The following is an 18,305-nucleotide window of genomic DNA, read 5'->3' as shown; positions in this document are numbered from 1 at the left end:
AGAGTGTTAACCTGTGTGGACCCCACTCTTTTCTCCGTGACTGGATTTTAAAGTTCAGCATCTAGATGTGGATCCAGATGCTTAGAGTTATCATCTTCCACCTCCTGTCTCCTCCATGTCCTTGTGCCAATTCCCTTAACCAAGAACTCTCCTTTGTTTGTTTTTAGACAAAGTGACTTACTTCCGGTTCTTCATCCCAGCTGGTTAATAGTTAAGATGAGTAGACCCATGCAAGCTGTTTGTGTTTCATTACACCATGCACTTGGACTATAAGTAGACATTGCCTCGACTAGACACAGACTCTCTCCCTGAGTTTTCTTCTCTTCTGGTCTGTTAAAGGGGGCTACTACTATGAAAATTTTTTAAAAGAACCTGGATGATATGATGAGTGTCACATGTTAAAATTGATATAAAGTGAGCGAATTTATTGCAAAATACACAGACATTTTGCAGTGAAATGTTAATGGATGACTGTTATTCAAAACTTTCAACAAATCAATGAAGAAGGTATGCATGTGTGAGTCAATGAAGATAAATGATCTTTTATTGTGAAAATAGTATCTGGTCACTATTTCACAAATGAAAATCCCCCTCTCTTCCACACCCACTAGTCAAGCTTCTCTTCTATTTAATATTTAAAATAAAATAGTTGAGCTCTCCGGGGGCCTTGGGACTTCCCCAGTGCCACAGGTTGTGATGTGTCTTTTCACACCTCTGAGCTGGGGAAACCCCGCACTGGGCAAAAGGCCAATTTTAGACCCAGCGGCTCATTAAGGAGCTTCAGAATCTAAGGAGCCACAGAGAGACAATTACAGGAATGAGAGAAATATAGAGAAACAGTACCTGAAGCTGGCACTCTGACCAAGTTAATACTTATCTTAGTATCTTAGAAAGAGGCATGGGGATTAGTGAATGAGGCAGTCTGGAAATTGGGAAAAGATGTTAGTTTGCATATGCGGAAGGGAATTTCATGACTAACAATCTTTGGGAGAAGATAAGGCCATTTACTTTAAATGACCCAAAGAGATGGCATATGAGCTGTGAGAGAAAATCAGTCTCAAAACGTTATGGTCACACCACTTGGGAACAAAAACCAACTCTCACAATGGAAGGGGTTCTTGGAAATCGTCTGGTCTATCTTCCGACTACAGCTGCAGGAATGTCTCTCAGGGGCTCCATGACCGATGGTCACCGACTTCCTTCTAGCCCTTGTGGTGTTTGAGTGCGCATTGTTGGCCATATGTGGATGAGGGAGCCATCCCTTGGCTGGATAGTACAGTTGGTAATTGGTAAGAAACTTCTTCATGTTGAGATGAAACTGCCTTCCTCTAATCTGCACCCAGAGTTCTTCTTTTGACATACAATATATCTTCTCTCCTTTTCTCATTACTCATTCCAAATATTTGAAGACAGTTAACCATCCTGTAAATTCTAAGTTTTCTCTTCTGCATGCTAAGCATGTCAGATACTTTAGCTTTCCTCATGTTTCCAGTTTCTTTCACTGTTCTAGTCACTCTTTTCTAGACTTAGTTTTGGAGGTTCTTCATAAAACCCAGGGCTGGGAATGGAACATAATCCTCTGGATAGGGTCACCCCAGATTAAGACTATTTGCCTTTTTATGGCACAGAATGTGGTCTCTTTTGGTGAATGTTCCATGTGAGCTTGAGAAGAATATGTATTCTGCTGTTGTTTGATGAAGGAGTCTACAGATGTCTGTTATACCCAATTGCTTGGTGGTGGTGTTGAGTTCGACTATGTTCTTACTGATTTTCTGCCAGCTGCATCTGTTCATTTCAGATAGAGGGATGTTGAAGTCTCCAACTAACATAGTGGGTTCATCTCTTTCTGCTTGCATTTCCATCAATTTTTGCCTCATCTAGTTTAATGCTCTGTTGTTAGGTGCACACATGTTAAAGATTGTTATGTCTTCTTAGAGAATTGATCCCTTTATCATGTGTAATGGCCTTCTTTATCCCTGCTTACTTTCCTTGCTTTTAAGTCTGCTCTGTCTGAAATTAATATGCTACTCCTTTCTTTTGATTGGTGTTAGCATGGTGTATTTTTCTCCATCCACTTACTTTAAATCCATATGTGTTTTTACGTTTAAGGTGGGTTTCTTGTAGACTACATATAGTTGGGTGTTGTTTTTGAACCATTCTGACAATATCTGTCTTTTAATGAGTACCTTTAGACCATTGACATTGAAAGTGATTATTGATATAATTGGATTATTATCTACCATATTTATTACTGTTTTCTATTTGTTGCCCTTGTTCTTTGTTCCTGTTTTTGTCCTGCACGCTTTTTCTGCCTTTTGTGGTTTTAACTGAGCATTTTATGACGCCATTTTATCTCCTTTCTTAGCATATCAGTTATACTTCTTTTTTTAGTAATTGCTCTAGAGTTTGCAATATACTTTTACAACTAATCCAAGTCCACTTTCAAATAACACTATACTACTTCACAGGTAGTGTGGATACCTTATAATAAGAAAATAATCCTAATTCCTCCCTCCCATCCCTTGTATCATTGCTGTCATTTATTTCATTTATATATAAGTGTACATAATAGAATACATTGTTGCTATTATTATTTTGAACAAATTGTTGTCTGTTAGATCAATTAAGAATAAGAAAAATGAGGGGCCAGCCCAGTGGCGCAGCGGTTAAGTTCGCACTTTCCCCTCCTCGGCGGCCCGGGGTTCGCTGATTCGGATCCCAGGTGCAGACGTGGCACCGCTTGGCAAAAGCCATGCTCTGGTAGGCGTCCCACATATAAAGTAGAGGAAGATGGGCATGGATGTTAGCTCAGGGCCAGTCTTCCTCAGCAAAAAGAGGAGGATTGGCAGTAGTTAGCTCAGGGCTAATCTTCCTCAAAAAAAAAAAGAATAAGAAAAATGAAAGATTTTATATCACCTTCACTTTATTTCTTCTTTGACGCTCTTCCTTTCTTTAGACATTTAACATTTCTTGCAAGGCAGGTCTACTGGCAACAAATTCCCTCAATTTTTGTTTGTTTGAGAAAGTCTTTTTTTCACCTTCACTTTTGAGGGATAATCTCCCTCAGGGGTCTAGGTTTGTTGAATTGTTCTCTCAATACTTTTAAAAATTTCTCTCCATTCTCTTCTTGCCTGCAGGATTTCTGAGGAGAAGGTGGTGTAATTCTTGTCTTTGTCCCTCTATAGATAAGATGTTTTTTCCCTCTGGCTTCTTTCAAGACTTTTTCTTTACCTTTGATTTTCTGTAGTTTGAAAACGATATGCTTTTGTGTAGGTTGTTTTGTTTTTTGCCATTTATCCTGCTTGGTGTTCTTGGAGCTTCCTGGATCTGTGGTTTGGTGTCTGACAACATTAATTTGGGGAATTCTGTCATTATTGTTTGAAACCTTCTGTTCTTTTCTCTCTTTCTTCTTCTGGTATTCTCATCACACCTATGCTACACCTTTTTAGTTGTCTCACAGTCCGTGGATATTCTGTTCTGTATTTTTTCCAGTTTATGTTCTTTTTGCCTTTCAGTTTTGGAAGTTTCTATTAAGATGTGCTGAAGCTCAGAGATTCTTTCCTCAGCCATATCTAGACTACTAATAAGGCCATCAAGACATTCTTCATTTCTGTTTCAGTGTTTTGCTCTCCAACATTTCTTTTTGGTTCTTTCTTAGGATTTCCATCTCTCTGCTTGCATTGCCCATCTGTTCTTGCGTGCTGTCTACTTTATCCTTTAGGGCCCTTAGCCTATTAATCATAGTTGTTTTAAATTCTTTCTCTGATAGTTCCAATATCCCTTCATGTCTGGTTCTGATCCTTACTCTATTTTTTCAAACTGTTTTTTGCCTTTTAGTATGCCTTGGAATTTTTTCTTGATAGTGCACGTGATTTACTGGGTAAAACGAAGTGCTGTAAATAGGCCTCAGTAATGTAGAAGGGAGGTGGGGCACTGGTCTGTAGTCAATGATTAGGACTCAGTCCTTTAGTGAGCCTATTTCTCTGGACTGCGAACTTCACAAGTGATTCTCAGTTTTTTCTCCCCACTTGAGTGGGATGGGAGGGCTACAGTGGGCTGGAATTGGGTATTCCCCCAGATCAGTTAGGCTCTGATAATAACCCAGCAGGTTAGGCCCTGGTTAACTTGTTTCTCCTGAGGGCTGGCCTTATTAAGAAGCAAAGAGTGCTCTGGTGTATTTCAAAATGGTTCCTTTCCTCCTCCCTCTCCCTCCAGTCTTGGGGGCAGTGGTTTGCTGTGTGTCCTTCCCTGTCTTATGGATCCAAGAAGAGTTGTTGATTTTTCAGTTTGTTCATCTTTGTGCTTATTGTTAGGATGGAGTGGCAACAGTAGTTCCTTATATGTGGAGCTAGAAACCAGAAGTTTATTTGCCTTTTTAGATACCAATACTGCCCTGGTGGCTTATATTAAACTTGTGGTCAAATAAGACTTATTTGCTATTGTTGCTTGTTTTTTTTAAATTTGTTTTAATATGAGCTATTATAAGCCAGCTTCCTCTTATCCTATATCTGCAATTAAAAGTTATATATGTATGTGTGTGTGTATATATATAATTTGTTGTTGTTGAATTCTGGGTCAATTTTTCAATTTTCCTTTTAGCATTATAAAGTGTAGATTTGATATACATGTTTTTGCTACCTCTACTCCAAGTCATTAATATACATGTGTCAATGGGAGCCTTTCAGCACACAACAAGTGCTATCCAGTCATTAATTTGCTGTGACTATTAAACCACCCAATTCTTCTATATCCTCCTGGCTGTTACCAGCACCCAGAGGCCTTTTTCCATCTTGTCTACAAGGATATCACCAGACATTTCATAAAATGCTTTGCTGGGATGAAGATGCACTGACTCTATGCTGTTTTCCAGTCTAATTGTTTATTAAGGATGAATTTGTTGTGACTTTGTGGATTCTATTGGTCTCTTTTTGAACCCAATTTCCTCCTTGTGACCATCAGTTTATTTTTTAAGTGCTCTAAGAAACACCAGGATGTAACCCAAGTTATTGTCTTGATTTCCCCATTACTCTCAGTTTTGTGACCTTAGGCCAATCAATTTATTTCTTTTACCCTCTGTTTTTTAAAAATCTGTAAAACTAAGAGCTTGGTTTTTTTCCCTAGCATTTTACAATTTGCAGCTGTCTGTTTAACACCCTATTCTAGAAACAACATGGTTTCTGAACTCCACTTTTTCCTCTCTCTCCCTGTGTCTTCCCTTTGAGATCAGAGACTTTGATCTCTCCTCTGTCTTTCTCCTTGATTTCTTAAATGTCACTGGACTATGATTCTCTGATTACATTTGAAATGTTTTTTACTTTTCTTTACTTTTTCTTTTTTTTGTAGGAAGATTGGCCCTGAGCTAACATCTGTGTCCATCTTCCTCTGCTTGATGTGTGGGACCCCTGCCATAGCATGGCTTAATGAGTAGTGTGTAGGTCTGCGCCCAGGATCTGAACCAGAGAACCCTGGGCTGCTGAAGCGGGGCACACCAACTTAACCGCTATGCCCCCTGGCTGGCCGCTACTTTATTTTTTAAAACTTTTGTGCGTGTGTATGTGGGGGGAGACAAATTTAAATTTAAATTAATAATTATTGTCTAATATCTGCCTTAAACTTAAAAATGCCCTCAATGATAACTGCTTTGTCTTTTCCCATTTAAAATTGTGAATAAGGTGAATGCAAAACACCATAAACCTAATTTAGTAACCAACCTTATTCACTGGATTATCCTTCAAAAGGTTTTTGGCTGCTTGGATCTCCCCATCATTTCCCTTAGACTCTTCCCACTCACCCCCAAACAAAAGAAGCCTTTAAATGATAAAGATTCATCGCTACTGAGGCTATTCTCAAGAGCTTGCTGAAGGCTGTGAAGGAAATGACGGAAGAGTTGGCCATCTGTGTTAAGCAATGGCAGCATCCTCAGGATGAATGTATATTTGCCCAAAGTACCTATCTAGAAACCTTCTAGGTTGAAAAGTTGTGTTATATCTGTTTAAAAACCATCTGTGCTGCTTTCCATTGACCTCCTAGAACATCTTGAACTGTAGTCACTGACCGTTCTTTTATTTGGTCTAAAAAATAGCACTCAGTTGTTATAACATTGATATCTAGGGTAGGTCTAGTTTCCACTTTGGTTTTGATTGAATCAGTTCTAACCTTAGCCATTTGGATCTCAAGGTGGCACTGAACAGATTGGGCCTAATTAACTCTCTTGGTAACTTGTCCCTTCCTGGCCTGCATGATTCTGGGTACCTTTGGCAATCTCATTTGGTCTCAAAAGCTTTTGGTCTAAGAATCGGCTTTGAAATGTAAATATACAAAACCACAAGTTTTAGAAGTACTCAGAAAACTATGTTATAAATAACGTGGTTTGCCACATCTAGCTGGGAGCCTACTCCTAAGTCCTTCTGATGCTAAGTCCTGCTAAGGCCCTGTAGGCACAATAAGCTTGGGACAAAAATTTCCAGTGTACTTTCCCTCTGCCAGGGTAGAATGTATTTACAGTCATGAGCTGCGTGGCAATGTTTCAATGAATGACAGACCGCGTATACAACAGTGGCCCCATAAGATTAGTACCATATAGCCTAGGTGTGTGGTAGGCTACACCATCTAGGTTTGTGTAGGTACACTGATGATGTTCACACAATGACGAACATATCCTTGACATTAAGCACACATGACTGTATTTAGAGCCCGTTTACAGTACTGTCCTCATGCAGGAAGCAGGAAGTGAGGGGACATTTTTAAAGCAACCCTGAAGTGGAGTTCAAGGAAGGCATGCTTGCTGACCATTGGGAGAGATGCTTTAGCTCTGGGAGTCCTGGGTATTAAGAATGATACATGATTTTCTTTTGCAAGATTTTCTTATATAACAAGCATGCAGCTGTGCATGACAACTTTTTTCTTGGAAAATAAATGTGTGTGTGTATGTGTCAGTTGACATTTTTGACATTTAACCACATTTTAAATCTTTTCTATAAAAAGATAATTTATGATAAACCATTTAATATTACGAAATACTATTTTTCCAATTTATCGTACATCTGTATCTGGATATATTTTTGTATGTTCACAGCTTTTTCATCTCTCCATGTAATTTGTGCATAAGATATATTATATCTTAGTTTATAAGAATAAAAGCCCAAAATTATAGCCAGTTTTTTATAAATCAGTCTCTTTTTTTCTATCAAACTATTTCATGATTTTCATAGCTCTTCTCCTTTAAACTTCTGATGCCCTTTGCCTGTGACTTCAGGAACAGTCTATGGGGCCTCTCTTACAATTATTGAGGCAACTCACCGTAGGCGGGTTGTGGGTGGCTGAGGGGAAATAGAAAATCTTTAAGTGGTGAACTGGAGAGCCTCAGAGCCTTCGTTCACCACAACTGAGGTTGGATTTTCTGACCACGTGGACTTCGGAATATCTGGTTCTGCTAAAGCCGATGTGGCAGCATGGAGTATGACGATAAATCGGCTTGAGCTTATCGAAGAGCTGCCCAGCATTTTACAGAAAACTGGAAATTGATAAGAGCTTGATGCTGCTGCTGGTGAAATAAGCTTGTTAATGAAAATTTAGAACCTGAGACATATGCTAATAGGGATAGTATCACGTCAGTGAGGATGCTTTGGGCTCACAGGAAACAAACTGTAAGTCTCTTAAATAAGGAAGGATTTATTACCTCACATAATAAAAGCCTAGAGGTAAGGCAGTTTCAGGGTTGGATAATTCAGTGGTTCAACTATGGTATCAAGACCCCAGGCATCATATCCTCACTTGTTTCCTCTGAGATGAAGAAAAAGACAGTTTCTCAATTTGTCTCTTGTTAAAGAGGAAAACTTTTCCTGGAAAGTCCTTATCAGACTTCCCCTCACAAATCAGTGGCCAGAATTATGTTGCATGCTCATTCCTAAGCCAATTACTGATTTGGGAAATAAAATCACTATGATTGGATTAGATTAAGACTCACCCCCTAGACATTTAAAGGAGCATCTTCAATAAGCATAAGGTCATACGGAGGGTGATAAAGATCAGAGTTCAGTTAACGAAAAGAATGGGGGCAAATGGTTGCAGGGTAGGCAACCGACACTGTCTGTTACAAGTACTTTGTATTTGACCAGCACACCTCCTATCTCATTTAATAAAATGATTCTATGGCACTGGAAGAGAAAAGGTGATTAGTTTTATACCATACATCACTGGAAACAAGCTACAATTACTGTGCGTAAATAGCAGGTGTGTTTCTGCTTCTCTGTAACAGCAAAAAGAAAACTTTAAGTTTTTCATCAAGATAGAAAATAAAAACAAGGGAACACTGAAGACACTATTTATTGACTCTCAGCTGCCGTTTTCACCTTCTTTGCTCTTTCTCCCTTGCTAATGAAACTTGATTTCTTCTGGCAGCATTGTATTGACTGCGGGGCTGAATCATAATTATCTAAGCTTATCATAGCAGTTTCATTACCAGCTACACACATTTCCAGCTTTCCTTGCTGTTAGTGGTAGTCATATGATACAGTTCCGGCCATTAAGTAGATATCCTCTGGGAATGAGGCTTCTGGGAAAGCTTTTGTTTTCTGGATAAAAGGGACAAATGTTAGAAAAGAACTTACTGGGACTTCCCCTTCCTTCTTCTTCCTGCCGTGAATGTAAATGTAATGTCAGGCGCTATAGCAGCCCTCTTGACAACATGGGATAGCAATCACAGGGAAATGACATTTACATTGGCAAATGGTAGAAGAGAAAGATAAAAAGATTCTGAATCACAAGACCAAGGCTGAAACTACCTACTTTCAAATTTCTGGTTATATGAGATAACTTAATGGGCCTCATGTTTAAATGACTGGAGTTGGATATTCCTTTACTTGCAACTTAATACGTACTAACTGGTACAAAAGCAAGAACAATATCTCATGTAGATTACCAAGCTATCCTGTCACCTCTCTTTCCCCAGGTTTTTAGTTATACTTTGACTGACTCTGGGTTCAGAGAATCTGAATAACTTTCCCACAGCTATACAGCCCTTCAACTCCATCTTGCTCAGATTACTCTGTTCTTATACACCTTCAACACTTTAGGATCTATTCTAGTTTCCACTTCTTTTCTATACCTATTCATGTTTTCTTTCCCAACTAGATTTGAAACTCCTTCAGGACAGAGGCTAGTGTTAATTCCTGTACTCAATGTGGAGAGAGTTCTCAATGACCCGATGACAGGAAAGTGAATGAATACTGTGTCTTGTCTTCTTTATCTCAGCCAGCAGGGAGGGAAGTAAGCAAATGACCTATCTTAAGAAGGTACAAACTTACCACCCTCTTGTTCTCTAAGTTGGAAAACAGAAGCTATGGAATATCCTACGAAGATTTCTTCATGCTACATCACTAATCAGAAGTGGACATTATTTGAATTTTGGTTACATGTCAATGTTTCCATTCTTTATGAACAACTTAGATGCAGGATTGGGTGGTGTCCTGTGATAGCTTGAAACAAAGCATTTTAGGGAAGCACTCTCATGTATTTGAGTTATAGCTGGCAAGTGGAATAAAGGAACTTTGTAGCTTAAGGAAGATCTCCAATGGACATTGTGCTTTTGGGGGCGGTTGGATTGCTACAACTAAAAAATTCCCTTGCATGAGTTTGTCAGTATCAGGGGATTTTAGTTGTGATTCAGTGAAGTGGAACTTTGGCTGAAATGAGTATTTCATGGCCTTTGCGCATCTTTGCTCATAGCTGGGATGGCACCTTGGGTGTGTTAATGTCCATCACTGGCTTTGCACATGTCCCCCGCTTATACCGCATGCTCTTGCTCTGTCACCTCCTCATCCAAAGCCTCTGCTGCTATTTCTTCCTCTCCAAGCACAAGTGCCTTTTGTGGCCACAAGATGTAACTCCAATACAGTGCTTTATACTGACGACTGTGGGTTTTCCTTAAGGTAACTGTGGGTGGCCCCTCCATTTATTTTCTTGCTTCCTTTTTGTTTCTGTAAATTCTGCCCTCCACTTTCCCCTGAAGCACATGCTGTTCATGTAATCTGAATGGCCATTTAGGGGAAAGATCAGAAGTTTGTTGTTTCATTACCAACATAAATCAAAACTTTGTGTTCGCGCTGCAATCCGAGTGAGTCCAGGAATAGCTTTGGGATTGCTAAGTGTCTGGAGAGCACTGACTACACAGACATGTTTTGAAGCCGGCTATAATAGTTTCTACAGCTGTTAACAGTTCGTAGAAGAATGGCAGCATTATATATCAGCGTTTAAAATGTGCATGACTTGCATTGCACAGAAGTCAGATTGGGATAGAATCAGATTTTTTTTTCTGAAACTTGGCCAGGAAAGTCTTCAATAGCTAGAGAAATTCTTTTCACTGCTGAAATCAACATGAAGGACATTGTGTTATTATAATTGCTTATAGCTCACCATGAAAGTTGTCTTTGTATGAGTGGATGTACGGGCTGTACTGTTTTGTTTTTATTTATTCTGCATTCTTTATTCTAATGTCCTTTCCTTTTTCCTGACCAGAAAGCTTGTTATTGAGCCTTCACAAAGCTGAAATAATGCAGTGTGTTAAAAAAAATGTTAACAATTCAAAGAAGTTATAAAAATTTATAAGTTAGCTGAATGCTTGGGAAATTTCTGCATATTTTAATATAAATAGGTAATGCAAATATTTGTTCTTTGCATTGAGAGATGAGTCTCTGTTTTCCAAAAGGCCCTGCTGTTTAAATTTGATTCAATTGATTGTATTGAAATAAGGACAGTTTCCATTTTGAATGATGGCAAAGATTAAATACCATGGTTGTTATCAAATACAAAAAAGTTAATAAGTTAGACATGTTACTGCATCATGGGGTTAAAAAAATTCCAGAAATCAGTAGGAATTGCTTCATGATTAGATTTCCCATGACAGTAACTTGCTTAATAATTTTTTTGAGCTTTCCAAGTTGAGAGTGAGGTTTTGCATGGAGAAGAACTATCTGGAGCACCTCTGCACTTTACTGTCTCTTTAAAGAATCAATTGACAGACTCAATTCATGGTAGGAGTGGGAGAGATATCTTGGGGGAATATATGTAAATAAAGGAAAAGAAATTGAATAAAGTCAAATTTTATTCCTTGATTGAAATTGAAAAAAATCAAATTGTGAGAGGAGCTCCTTCTGTTGAGCTATAACATCAAGATATACACATTTCAAATGGCCACAGGTCAAAGGTCTTTGCAGAAAGATTAAAATCTAAGGTCTTAATCTTTCTGAAGTAGTATGCCAAGGCTCAGCCAATGGGAAGCTGGAGCTACCCAGGTGGCACTACACAGGGGAAAACCCACCTCATGAAGTTGTTTTCCAGAGGTGAAGCTGAGATACTCCAAGAATCAAATCCCAGGGCTGGGATCCCCAGCATTCTGGAGACCGTGGCAGTGGGGTGCTCCTTCACAAGCCATGTAGGTTATTGGGTCAGCTTGACGATCTGAGAAAACCTCAGCATAGAACTTGAGGTTCCCTTTGTGCTGATGAATTCTCAGACTTCACCTTTGTCAGCTCCTCATTTACCAGCTAATGCTTCAGCAATTAGCCATCAGGATGAGAGGGAGAGAGGGAGACAGCAGGAAAGGATGAAGGAAGACTCCAGGGGTGAAGGGGGGTGTCCCCCACAAACTTTACACACCACCTCACAATTTTGCTCAGTCAGCTGTTGGCCACCATCTGCTTACTTCTTCGCACTCGTGGCATAGGATTACAAGCTTCATCTCTGACACCTGTCTGCACCTTGCTGTTGGTCTACGCCTCTTTTAGCCTTGTGAAAACCAAGGACACATCTGCAGGAATTTACCTTTCCTTGGGAAAATTGACTTGCCTAGGAATTAAATTGATAATATTTTCTAGGGAGAACAGCCATGAAAACATGAATTTTCACTTTCCTAAACTAAGAGGACCTACTTGATTGAGAAATAAGATCAACAGCTGACATTATTGTTAAGTGCTTATGATGGGCTAAGCACTATATTGTCTTGGTTAAAAGCAAAGATGCCAGTGGGTAGCATGACCAGTAGAGAGAAATGTAAAAGTGGTTTGATGGAAGGTGGTACATAAGTCAGGGGTGAACGAGAAAAGAAATGGAAAAACCAGACTTAAATTCGAGTTTCTCCAGACACTTAGGATCCTTGGTAAATACTTTCACCTCATTAAAGCCTAGTTTTGTTATAAAATGAGATTAAATACCAGCCTGGAATATACAATTTAGATTTCTCAGTCAGGAAAATGGCCCTGGCGCAGGGGTTTTGTTTTGGTTTCTGTCTTCTCAGGGTCATGGAACTCTTAGAAACTGAGAAGTGCGAAGGGCTCTCTCTCAAGAAAAACACACGTATATGAATGCAAAATGTTGCACATGGTTTCTGGGGTTGCCAGTTCCCTTGGAGCTAGTCTTCTTAGGTGGGTGGAATGTGGCATCAACAAAGTCTGGTAACAGGCAATACTTTTAGGTCCAGGCAGAGAGGATGGCTGGGAGGAAGTTCAGAGAGAGCCTAGCAGGGGTTTCCCAGCTCTCCAAAGGAGGCAAGCAACGAATCACGTTTCATAGAGGTGGCAGCTGGTGCTAAGAATGACTAGCTATAGTTGTCAGAGGCTAGGCATAAGGACTGAGATTTAGGAGAATAATGCCAATCTGGAGACTCTTAGACTAGTGGGAAAGGAACCAAGAGGAGGCATCCGGAATCATATAAGAAGACAGTGACTGAAACTGGGCTAGAAATTATAGGCAGACTGGGTCACAAAGAAAGCCCAGTAACTAAAACTAGGGTTAGTATTGACTTGGATGGGCTCAGGATTGCTCAGCAAGATTTTCCTGTCTGTGAGATAGTTGACTTCAGACCCTGGCAGGGGCTAAGCCCTTAGGTAGGGCAATGTGGGCCTGTCTCTGGGAATCTGATGGGAAGAGGGGAGCCAGGTAAAGAATCTGCCTAGATATTACAATTCTGGTGCTATCCCTCTTCAAAGCTTTAGTAACTTGGTTAAGGATGTGCATGAATTACCATTTTCAAATCTTAACACATTAATTTTGAGACTAGAGAATGTTCTTTTTGTACTTTTCTCATCTTGTGTATTTGTCCATTTATTTACAGTTACCTTTAACCTGCCACTTCTGTACCATCAGCCAGTTCTGTTCCAGTCTCTCACTGGGAGACCCACTGAATCTTCGTGCCTTGGCCTTCCTCAGCAAAAAAAAAAAAAAAAGATTGGCAGCATTTGTTAGTCTATCAAATATTTTTGGAATTTTACTAGTCTGTAAAATCTAAATACCGGAAACTATTGGATTATAGCATCCTTGATTGCGTAGAGTAGGTACTCAAGAAATATTTACAGTTATATTGACTGAATGATTCATAAAACTAAGGGCTGAAAAGTCCACGACTTGCTTACCTCACTTTGATATCTCTTGAAAGATTCATGCTGACACAATCCAAGGTCCGCATACGCATGGTAAGTTAGTAGACTAGGCCACTCTTGACTATTCAACAGAGCAGAGTAGACAGTCTGTCTCCTTAAGTGGTAGCACTTTCTTTGATGGCATTTAGTGTATTAAAATAGTGCTATTGTCTTTGGTAAAGTGGTGATTGTTGTCAGCTATTAGTCAGTTGCTGGAATTTTGAAAGAGAACACACATAAAGGAAGAGACCACTTAGCTGATGGGGTAAATAGGGACAGGAGAGACTTCCAGTTCTTCCCACTCTGGTGGGTGCTGTTTCATAGAGTGACTCTGTGGCCTAAATCGTGGATGTTTAACAGCAATTAATTAAACTGCTTTAGGAGCTTAAGTAAGTACAAGTTGAAATTTAAGATATGAAATTTGAAAAGTCATGAATACAATGAAGATCAGAAGAAATAAGTAAGCGGATATGAAGGAGAGTCATAATTCTGGCATGAAGATCAGGCCAAATAGTGCGAGAGAGCTTTTGTGCTTGAATTGATGAGAGTTTTCTTCCTCAGATTAGATTAAAATTATAAGGGAAGGCTTTTCTCCCCTTAGATAACTGTATTTAGCAGGAAATTAGTTGCTCAAATTTACCCTTTGGTCCAGTAGGAAGAAATACAAAGTAACTTGAAGTCGAAATTAATGTAATTTAAAATATAATTATGTGTGTAAGGGAGTGTCTGTGGCGAGTTAGATAAATGCGGTTCTGGAGAAGGAATAGGAATCCAAAGACTGAAGAGATTCTTGTCAAATAGGAAAGAATCAATAAGTAGACAAATTTCCTCATTAAACGATGGATCTCCATATTTCTGAGATAAACAATAATTTTAAAGTGACTGAAAAAAATATAGCACTCCTCATAGAGATTCACAATGCTTTTAAGTGGCTAAGTTGTGTGTGTGCCTGTGTTGCAGAGCACAGAGTAGTAAGAGAAGAAGAAATCGGGAGAGACAGAGGATGGAGATCATTCGGCCAGGAGCAATCATACCTGACTCATCTCTGCTTCCCATTAGCACCTTGACTCCTCACCATCTCTTGACACCAACACTTTCTGCCGAGGTGAGAACCCAGTTACTTCCAAAATGGGTGAAACACTTTAATCTTGCTTTCTTCCTAGCAACAGTTAAGGGTGGAGATCGGGACAGAGGGAGAGAATGAGGTGGAGTTTCCACGTGGGCCTTGGGAAACGGCAAATGTGAGGTGGAATGTAGTATAAATGAAGGCAAGGTAGATAGAAAGATGCCTAGAATTTCTGAAGAAGGGCTTACCTTCACAGGCAATCAGGAAACTCTTCGGAGAGGAGGTGACATTGAAACTTGGCGTGGAAGGATGGGTAGGATTTGGCTAGGCATAGGAGGAAGAACATTCCAGGGAGAGGAAAATAGCCCAAACAAAGGTGTGATGGCAAAAAATACAAGCCTATTCCAGGAATGGCATGTGATTTAGTGTAACTGGAGATAAAATGGTACAGTGGGTAGAGGCAAGGTTATAAGAGGCCATGAATACCAGGTTAAGATTTTATTTAGTATGCAAGTAAACTCCTCACACAACTCACCAAATATGAGTGTCCGTATCCTAAAACTTCTGCTTGATGAGGATTGATTCTTCACCAGCAAATACTTTCTGAAATTAGGGGCACAACCGTACTTTGCTGAACCATCTCTTATTGTCTTAAATGTACTTTTTTTTTTCCCCAGAGGAAGACCAGCCCTGAGCTAACATCCACCGCCAATCCTCCTATTTTCTCTGAGGAAGACTGGCCCTGAGCTAACATCTGTGCCCATCTTTCTCTATTTTATATGTGGGATGCCTGCCACAGCATGGCTTGATAAGCAGTTCGTAGGTCCACACCCAGGATCCAAACCGGCAAACCCTAGCCCGCCAAAGTGGAACACGCAAACTTAACCACTGAGCCACCAGGCCGGCCCCTCTTATTGTCTTAAAGGCAGGGGTTTGGCCAGCTTAACCAAAGTCTAGACTGTATATGAGGTTCAGGAAATCACAGAGCACTTTGAGATTCATGATGTTGTGTGTAGTGGTTTTTTTTCTTTTAAAAAATTTATCTGTCTTTATCACATGGTCACTAAAGGGCAAATGTGGCAGATTGTCTTTTCCATAAATGACCAAATCAAGTTCTCCCATCCCCCACACAACGTTCTTACATGTGACCTTGACTTTCCTCTTGTCGAGAGGTGGGATCTATGTTCTCCTCCTTAGGCTGGCTTGTGATCATGATAAAAGTGACACCATATGACTTCTCAGGCTCGGTCGTAAAAGGCCATGCAGCTTCCTCCTAGTTGTCTTGGGACGTTGGCCTTTGGAGCCCTAAGCCCCTCTGTAGGAAGTCAGGGATCTCTGTGCTGTGAGGAAGCCAGGCTACTTGTAGGCTTTCTGGGTGACAGCCAGCATCAACCACTAGAAATGTGAGTGAAAAATGCCTCTAGGTGATTCTTGGCCCTGAAAGTTGAGTCACCCCAAGCCTTCTGGTCCTTCCTGCTGAGGTCCCAGATGTCGTGGAGCAGTGCAAATTGTCCCCACTGTGTCCTTTCTGAATTCCTGGCACACAGAATCAGTGAGCATAATAAAATGGTTATTTTATGCAGCTAGGTTTGGGGTGATTTGTTATGCTGCAGTAGTAACTAGAACAGGAAGCAGTGATGGCCTTTTCTAGTTCATCTCTCTCTGTTCAGCAAGATCAGTGTTGCAGAAAGGAGACAGAGGGAATTATTGTTTAGAAGGCTCTACTAGGTGATTTACATATATTTTCTTATTTGATCTGCCTAAGAGCATTATGAGATTAGCATTATCAATTTATTGTACAGAGAACTCGGAGAGGCTCAGAGAGGTAAAATGACTTCCCGAAGTCACATAGCTAGAAAGCACACCCAATTTTTTTGGCTCTATAGTTCAAAGAATTTCCCCTACCATGTGAGGCCTCTCTAGGCTGTGTGAGAACCCCCGTAGTATCATATGAACAGTGAATTCTGCTGCCTCGCTCACCTCTCCATCAGATGGCACACTTGCTGAGCACTTGGGCCAGGAGCTGTGAGGGAGATGAAGAGAGACATGGCCCCTGCCTTTGCAGCAGTGATAAGCGTTTTGGTGGCTACGCAGCTGTAAGTCCCATAGAAAGATAAAAGAAACGCGAGGCAGTGTCTGTGGACTTGCACAGAGGGGAGGGGTCACTTTGAAGTCTTGGGCAAGGAGATGACCTCCTGGTGATCTCCTTTCCAACTGGTGAAAGAAGCGGGGACCACATCCCCCCGTTCTCCCAGACAGTCTTGGTTTATGAGTGTTGAGGGAGATTATTAATAGCACCTCCTTTTAGTCTCACAAGTGTCCCATTTTGCATGATAAATTACATGGTTGCTGTAGGGTGGTACTTTCAAAGTGAACTTTTTCAAAGGAATATGGTAAAGCACCATTGAGTAAGCATGTGAAGTGGTAGGAAGGCAGTAACTAATGGTACAAGACAAGTAGTAGAGTGTGTTAATTCAATGAAAGACTTGTCCATTCACTGTACAGAAAAAAAGTCAAATAGTGATTTTGTTCAACATAAATGAATGTTTATTGGGCATCAATTGTGTGCCACAATTAAAAATCTGAATTGACAAAAACAAACAATAAAACCTCCCCAACAGACCAAACAAACCACAATTGAATCGGTCATTTAAGTTGAACTAAACTAATTGGTTTGTGTCTGGCGAAAATGGCAATAACAGTCTGTATCTCTCTGGAGGAAAATGAAGGTAAATGCATCTAGTACAAGGGTCAGGCTGCATTTCCTAGAGTTTGATCTACAAACCATGGGCTTCAGACTTGCTTGAGGGGCGAGATTAAGAATGCTGATTCTGAGTCTCCACCCCAGACCCCAAAATAATTCCAGAGATGGGCCTAGGACTTGGCATATTTAGCAAGTTCTCCAGATAATTCTGCTGCCCCCTAAAGTTTGAGGACATTTGGGATTGGATGCTTAGAATCAAAGAAACGCTAAGGCTCTAGAGAAAGTTCATTATTTGGGGATCGTTCTTAGTTGCTTTGTTGATTTAAAAATCACAAGTACATTTAGAATTTAGACCAGTAGACTGACCTCAGGAGCAGTGTTAATCTCAGTCAGCACTGTGGAAAGAAGAAGAAGTTAGTCTTAATTTCACACTGCTTCCCTACATTATAAGCCCACCCATGACGATGAGGAAAGAGTTGCATCATTTTAGTATAAGGAAAGGGGTTATGTTTAAACATTGGTCTTTTTCTCGTTGTTACCTCTGTCATTGGGATTAATCTCTTAATGAATGTGCTAAGCACTCTGTAATAATATTTAGAGACTGCAGAAAAAGAGAAGCTATGTTGATTAGAGTTTGGGCCATTCTGGCCAACTCTAACAAGTTGGGCAAAGGGGAGCGTGGTACTAATGGTATCCTGCAAATTCAAGGTGGTGTAGATTCGATATCATGCTTTCCCTGGATATTTGTGCCTGTGTAAACAGAACTTTGCGTCAGAGTGAAAAAGCCCAGATATTAGAGCTGAAATAGATTTTTGAGTTCATCAAACTCAACCTTCTTACTGTAAAGATGGATAAACTGAGGTCCCGAGAAAGGAAATGGCTGAAATAAATACTGGCTCTGTTGCTTCCTATCTGTGTATTCTTGAACAAGACATTTGTCATCTCTGAAAAGTGGGATAATAACAATGCCTACTTTTTGTAGTTTTTGGGAAGAGTAAGTGAAATGAGAGCATGCACAGGAAGTGCTGATATAGCACTTGGCACCAGTGTTAGCGCTTCTTGCCAAGGTACTGTTTACTATTATCAGCTAAAGTCACAGAGCTAGTTAATGACAGAGCCAGGC

Source organism: Equus caballus, chromosome 1 (genome assembly GCF_041296265.1).
Source record: "Equus caballus isolate H_3958 breed thoroughbred chromosome 1, TB-T2T, whole genome shotgun sequence".
Taxonomy (NCBI): Eukaryota; Metazoa; Chordata; class Mammalia; order Perissodactyla; family Equidae; genus Equus; species Equus caballus.
Note: the sequence above shows the minus strand (reverse complement) of the source record.